The sequence below is a fragment of the Squalius cephalus genome (assembly GCF_949319135.1).
Source record: "Squalius cephalus genome assembly, chromosome: 13".
In the NCBI taxonomy this organism is placed as follows: Eukaryota; Metazoa; Chordata; class Actinopteri; order Cypriniformes; family Leuciscidae; genus Squalius; species Squalius cephalus.
The window spans coordinates 18,309,771-18,317,878 of NC_137134.1; positions in this window are offsets into that span (position 1 = coordinate 18,309,771).

An 8,108-nucleotide genomic window follows, 5' to 3' on the forward strand; every position below is an offset into this window, starting at 1 on the left:
GAAAGAGAAACTCTTCTGAGTTGGTTCTTTTCAATGAATTTGAGATGATTCAGTTCAAAAAACCTGTCTGAATGATTCGTCCATGAATCAGACTGATTCGGGTCTTGCTTTTATCTTAATGACTCAATAGAGTGGTGAAGGGATGAAGTCAAACCCCGAAAGACTAATTCGCCGCTGGTTCCCCTCAAGCTTTTCCTATGGGGTTTTATAATGGGGGTTTTCAATTTATGAGTAAAATAAGGTCTGTGGTAAATATACTTGACGATAATTGGGCGTTTTGTTCTTGCACACACTCATACCCCAAAAGTTTCTATCTAGTAACTTATTACAAACATCCGTTTAAAAAAATAAAATAAACATAACAGCTTCAAGATTCGGTGTGTGATGTACGGTGTAGAGCAAACCTCTAAGTAACGTCAAGTTGTTTACCACAGACCTTATTTTACTCATAATCTGAAAAACCCCATACGAAAATCTTGAGGAAACCAATGGGTCAACTAGTCTTCCGGGTTTTGACATCATCCTATTTTTGATCCGTTCGCAGCGATTAACAGCTCACTGGAAGGGAAGATTATCAGTGAATAATATTAAATGGCTTAAATTTTGGTCTGTTTCTCACAAAAATCTTCCATATGATTTCGGACGACTTGGAATACAGAGCACAATTCTAGTGAACTTTTAAGGGGTCCTTTGAAAGCTAGAAGTCGGGATGAAATGGAAGGTTCGATCGTCTTTTCATCCCTATTGTGATCCAAGTGAAATGGCTTCTTGAATGAGAAAAAAAAATGTAGGGTCGGAGGTGGGACTTGATTTTGTCAAGAACTGATTGGCTGCATCCGAAATCGCATACTTCCCTACTATATAGTAGGCGAAAAACAGTGTGTGACAAAAGAAGTACATTCGAATTCACAGAGTAGGCAAAAAGTACCCGGGTGACCTATTTCTTCAGGCGAGATTCTGAAGTGTGCATACGATGGACACTTTATTATCCCATGAGGCCACGGGAGAGATGATTTATGAATGGCAGTGAAGCGACACAACTGATGCTGGTATAGGGCAAATGGCGAATGTAGTAGGCTACGTCCAGATAATATTGATAGGCCTACACACATTCATACTATATAGAACATACTTTTTTAGTGGTCGTGAAGAAATTACTTATTCAAAATAAGTACCTTCTCAAGAGAGAATGTGATTTCTGACATAGCCAATGACTCATTGTGGTTTGCTATTGCTGTGATCTCATGTGAGTGACAGGTTGTTCCACCGAAAAACACATCATCATAGACGTCAAGAGATGTCCTCGCAAGTGGGAAGGGAAGTTATTTTGCTTAAAGATTATGAGGGCACATGAATTATATGATGTGCATGGATAAATCATAATAAATACTGCAATATTCATAATGTCAGTTGTCAATTTTGATTTCATGGTGACTTTAAAAACTCTCCATTGTAATTTTATGGTAAACAACGACTTGCACAGTTGTTTAGAATTCCCCCTTTTATGTAGTAGCCTACCACGGATTTGGAACGACGTGAACGTGAGTAGCCTAAATAATTACAAAAGTTTCATTTCCTGAACTACCCCTTTAACGTGTGTACCACACACTGACACATAGGCCTACATGCGTATGCTATTATTTACTTTCATCTGATTTATATTTAGAAATTCCGAAAGAGCGTTTAACAAATGTAGGCGCGGACGTGCAATGAATTGTGAAAGGGTTAATGAACGTATACAGCATCTCGCTGTGTGTCACGTTAAGTTAGCGCTTGAGCGACCGCAGGTCTGTGTGGCGGGAAGCTGGAGGTCTTGGGGTTTGTAAACAGGAAGTCTACGCTACAGGCACTGTACCTGATGCGTGGGTGATAGAGCAGGGGCTGCCCGAGCAAAATGTGCAACGTTTGGATCCAAAAATGGCAGGTGTGTCATAGATAGGGGAACACATGATATGATCTTACGAGACCCTTGTGAGGTTGAGTGTGAAATGGTTGGAAAAACGAACAAATACAGAGGCAACCGCATTGCCCCATTTTTGAGGTCTCCCAAAGGATTTTGATTTTGATAGTCGAATGAATCTCACGAAAACCTGTCAAGAACATACCTGGGTCATATTTAATATGAATAAATTAATACTATAAGATGACAGTTAATAAAATAAATACAAATTAACATAATTTATTACTATTAAGATTTTGTAACATTATGACATTTTTTTTTATTAACCCCAAAACTTGCTATTTTACAATAATGAAAATGTTTAGAAATAGTGGAAATAACCCCCAACATTAAAGTCAACAGTAAAACTTACACATGTGGATAATGACTATTTGGGGAGAAAATGAGCTTGAGGTACTAAAAATAAATAAACATAAAAAATAAAAATGGCCATGATTTGAAAAGGTTAAATGGTCCTGAAAAAAAAAAAAATAGTCACACTTGTTCTCCTTGCAGTCAAAAATTGCCACATTGGAAATGAATTTCATCTAGTGGAAACTTTTGGTACTGCGCCCAAACAAAATCTTACTGAAAGCTAATTTTTTTGAGATATCAACCTCAGATTTGGAGCATATATTGTTTAGATTTATGGCTTTAATTTTCTTATGATTTTAGAGTAAAAAAAAGTTTTGGAAATTGAAATTAGTAATTTTGTGCATTTTTCATAACAAATGAACTTAAAGGGATAGTTCAGCCAAAAATTTTAATTCTGTCATCATTTACTCAAGTTAACCTCAAGTTGTTCCAAACCTGTATGAGTTTCTTTCTTCTGCTGAACACAAAAGAAGATATTTTTTAGAATGTTTGAAATATCTTCCTTTGTGTTCAGCAGAACAAAGAAATTCATACAGGTTTGGAACAACTTGAGGGTAACTTGAGTAAATTCTGACAGAATTTTCATTTTTGGCTGAATCCCTTTAAGTTCACTTTTTAAACGTTTTTCACTTCAGCAATAATCTGCCATGTGTCGTATTTTGAAAAGAGACTTAAATCTGTGCTCCAAAGCATTTAAGATTTATGACTTAATTGGAAAATACAATTTTTAGGTCTATGCTCAAAAAGTGAATAAATGGATTATAACTACTAAATAAATATAATTTAGTACCATAAAATTCCCTAAAAAGACAAAATATTGAATAAAAAAATGAACATTATCAAATTAAAATATAGTAGCCTACATTCCTTTCATTGAAATAAAAAAAAATTCTGTCATTTTTGACCGTCACACAAAGATCACCAGAGAGTTAATTATACAATAATAATCAAAAATATACGCAAAATTAATTATTCTAAAATATTTGTATACGATTTTTATTTTTTTTTTATTTTGATTTTGGGGTGTAATGCAATAAAACCATTCAGGTAAAAAATGTGCTTAATGTCACAAAAATAAACAATCAAAAATAGGCTAAATTAATTATTATATAAAATGTGTATGTATTTTTTATTCTGATTTTGGGGTGAAATGTAATCGTCAAGTTTTTGTGCGATGAAACTGTTTCAGGCATGCTCAGGTGCCTGGTCTTGTTTTATCATATCTACCCAAGGCATTTGTATCACTGCTAATCAACATGGTGGTTTGATGGTCCTTTTTCCCAGGGTGCTGTAAAGGTGGGTGCCTTCGTTTTAGTCTCCTTTGACTGGCCTCCAATCGAGCGAAGTCAGCGGGGGTCAGTTTACCATGTGCAGGGCAAGCAAAACAGATAGATACTTCGTGTTCTGCCTCTCTCCTCCCCTTCTACTCAGATAGACTCAGAACATGGGCAAAGGGCCAAAGTCATCAATCAGTGAAGTCGAGTTTCAGAAAAATGTTTCCATTAGGCTTGTAAATACAGAATCGTTTTTAGAATCGGTGTAAACGCCGTCGTGTTTCAAAGATTTAAAAATAAATGAAGATTCCTGTTTGAGAATTAAAGAACTCGGCTCGTGATTGTCATAGAGATGTCAGTGTTTGAATTGATGGGGAGGCATGGGGGGTTGGTGAGGCTTTGGGGTTGCAGAGCTTGGCCTAGTTTCATGTCTGATCACTACCGTATGCACCAAAGATCTCGCCCTCCGCTGCAGGTAGTCAACGAGTGCAGCACAGCGCACCCCGAACATCTGTGTGGTACAGCAGTCATGGAGGAGTTTCTTTGAAGAGCTCAGATGGCTTTTAGTGATGTGAAAAGAGAGAAGTAAATCAGAGATTAGAGAGTTCTGTGCGGAGGATGAATGCATGAAAAGGTTAGGGGTTCATACTGTGCCGTGCTGTAGAGCAAACAGAGATAAAAGGTGGGTTCTGTGCACAGATGACCTGGAAATGGAAAACTCTGGAGATGCACACGGCGAGAAGCTTCGGGTTCAAACCAACTGACTGCAGGTGCTCCGTTCCGTAGAATACTTTTGTTTTGAACTTGTTTCATTTTGATGTCATTTTCAGTATTTTTATGTTATCTGGAGAAAATATAACGAGGAATACATTTCGTTTTCGTTTGTCATTTTTCTCATAATGTTTCTCATTAGATCCTCATTACCGTAATACGTTCATTCTGTTCGGATTTTAAATATAAATAAATTAACAGAACAGAAAATTAACAGCACAAAAAATTAAAGCCATGATGTAGGCCTATAATACTTTACTATTGAAATAATAATATAATTTTCTTTCTCGTTAATTTTATGGTAATGAGAATTGGGTAGGAATTTGCAAATAATGATTAAAAAATAAAATATATTATAAAAAATATTATTAATGTAATTTTTTAAAAATTAACATTTTCTGTTAATTGTTTATGTTTAATTTTTACTTCATGTCTTACCTTGTCCTTTTGATTTTAGAGTGAAAAACCAGTCAGGTTTTGTGAGATTCACCCTATGTTTCAGTTTTGCATGTCAAAAATTCATCTCAACAAATGTGAGAGGTGCTTAAATTCGTTTAGATGTTGTGTAAAAACTGCACACAATATCTAATCCACAAATAAACTCCCCCAAACAAGTGTTTTTTGAACCACTGGATGCATATGCATATGGAAAACACACGATAATAATACTTACGCTCTGTTAAATCACATAAATACACGCTGTCATGAATAATTTTCTATACACCAATTTAATGTTAATTGCATGGTAATTTCATTGTATGCTTCAAATTGAGTAGTATAATATTATGCCAAGGAAACGTTACAATAGCAAAACAATAGTCTTTATTCAATCTTTTTACATAGATAAATATTTTATACGCTCACACAATTGTATGAATGATTAGCAGAAACGTGTGAAACATATGCTAATTTTACTTCTACATCTGGCGTTAATTACAGACAGAGGGCGAAGGATGGCTGGAAGGAGGATTCAACTGAGTATCTTAGATAATGAAACCTACCATGCATGGAAACAAGATATTATACCAAACCATCATGGATTTTTTGTGTAAATCCGTCACATTTCATGGACACACTCTGATTTGTCCTGTTTGCCATATTACGACCGCCTGCGATGACAAATAAATTGTCCATCAAATGAGAAATCTCAATCAAAAAAAGTACTTATCTTTTTGTCTTATAATCCCTGGACGTCTTTTGAAACCACAATGCTTCTTTCCTTCAAGTTTTTTTTTTTCTTCTTTTGTCTGTTTTAACCCTCCTTTCTACATGACCCACTGCATGCTCTCCATGTCAGGCCCAGCTGTTACTACAAACTACTTGGAGATCGTACAAGCTCGCTAATTTCTCTCTTGAAATCCCACTGTTCGCTGTGAACCACAATCTGACCCATACCAATCGGCTCATTTGTCTTTGCTTGAATAACTTATAAACTATATGATATATAGCCTATGTATGTATATAAATGCACGCATGATGAAGCACAACATTAGATATTGTATGTGGTGCTCTCGCTGTGCTAGTAAAGGTATGTGTAACCCAGCTGTATTCCTTTGCCTTACAGCTCCATTGTCCACCATATAGGACCCTTGGGGCTAATTATTGCAATTTACTGTGCCTTTTGTTATTCAGGGGAGATCCATGATATTATTTACTAATTTAGCTCCCTCCCCATCTGAAATGGTTCATTTTTCTGCCATAATTTGGCTGTTTCCTCAACAAAAAAAAAAAAGAAAAAAAAAAGAAAGAATAAAACTTTGAATTTTTTTGTAATCTTTGTTATTAATATTAACATTATTTTTCAGACCACACCCTTCTCAGTCTTTCAATCTCCATAACATTTAACTAAACAATTGGCTGTATGTATACTACTGACTTTTGGAATTTAAACCCCTTCATGACATTTTCCATGATCTTCACCAATTTTTAGACAACAAAATTTTTTGCTTTGGTTGACCTAATTTCTTGGATTTTTTCTTTTTCTTTTCGGTTGTTCCTTTATGCAGTATATTGGAGTGGTATGAAATCTACAATGAACCGAGACTGTAAGTGGAGCTTTGACTTGTACCCCTTCATCTGTTCTTTCCTGCCATCATCCCTCTCTCTTCTTCTGGCCATGCTGCATGGCCTCTCGTCCCATCCCCCCACTACACACTCTGTTATGATCCCTGTATTCTGTGATCCCATGCTCCTCTCCCCCCCCCCACCCCCCTCACTAGACCAGCTCTATGAATCAGCCACAGGGAGAGACAGAAATGATTCTGTGGTTGTGGTAAGATTTATGGCTAGAAGTACATGCTCAGTAGGGCAAAATGTTTAGTGTATTGGTTAACTTAGACGTTGATTTGGTTGCTTTGGTTTCACATGCCAGCTTAGTTCTCTAAAATATGATATATGCAACTTTGCCAAGTTTTGGTTTAAATTATATATTAGTTATTTATTGACCCATGTATTTCAAGAATTTTAATATATTATTTAATATATTTAATGATTATGTTGGACAGAAATGTAATTTATTACTGTTGACAGTTAAGTAAGGCAAAAAATAAAAACATTTAAATATCAGCCGTTTACTGAAATGCAAAGCTTCTGTTTGAAGGCTTCTTATTGGATCAATAAAGGTAGACGTCATATAATGCTTGCCTTAAAGGCACAGTATGTAAGTTTCGCTGCTAGATGTCGCTTATTCAAAACAATAACAAACGCGTAGTTTGATGACGAATGAGCGTGGGATCTTGGAAGCAGGGCCGGAGTAGGGCCACTTTTCAGCCCGGGAGTTTCAGGCCCAAGACCGGCCCACTTTTTCCATGGTGGAATTCCAAATATTAGCACTTTTTCCAAATTGGATAAATGAAGCAACAGTTCAGCTCTTACTATTGTGTAGTTTGTATTAATGCCATGGTTCAACAAATAATGTAAAAGTTAAATAATAATTCACTTAGACTTTATAAGAAGCAATTGCGACTTTATTTCACACAATTCTGACTTTATAACTTGCAATTCTGACTTTATAACATGCAATTGCGACTTTATTTCACGCAATTGCTACTTTATTTCACGCAATTCTGACTTTATATCTCGCAATTCTGAGAAATAATGACAGAATTGCGAGATGTCAACTCGCAATTGTGAGATAAAAAGTCGCAATTATCTTTTAAAATGTTTTATTCTGTGGCGGAAACAACCTTCCATACCTCCTGGCCTCTTCCTCCCATTCCATCCATCCTCCCTGACGCGTAGCTACCGTTACGGTAGGGCCGGCCCAGCTATCGGTAGGCGCCGGCAGTGACGCGGTAGCCTATACCTGAGAAAACGTTTTGGAAAAGACGGGCTATGGACCCAACCAACTCTATGGGAGGGGAGGGGAGAACTCCCTCACATGGTACAACCCATGCAGAGGCTGCGCACTGCGGTGTCAGAATGCGGAACGTGTGTAGCCTAATGTAACTAACGTGACTAATGTGAAAAAAATAAAAAATAAATCCTCGACCGGCCCAAAAGTGAAGCGGCCCACTGGGAATTCTCCCGATTACCCACCCCGGGCCTGCTTGGAAGTTGTCGTCTTCACCTCCACAGCCAATGGAAAGCAATTCAACGGGACTCAGACAGAAATCATGTTCATCTGTGAGCTAATGTATTAAAGTTTTATTAACTAAAAATATGTTTGAGTGTGTTGAAAGTTATATTAACGTTACTCTGTGCATTCGCTCGGTGGCTGTTATGAGACACTTGTTGCACATTGCAAGCTA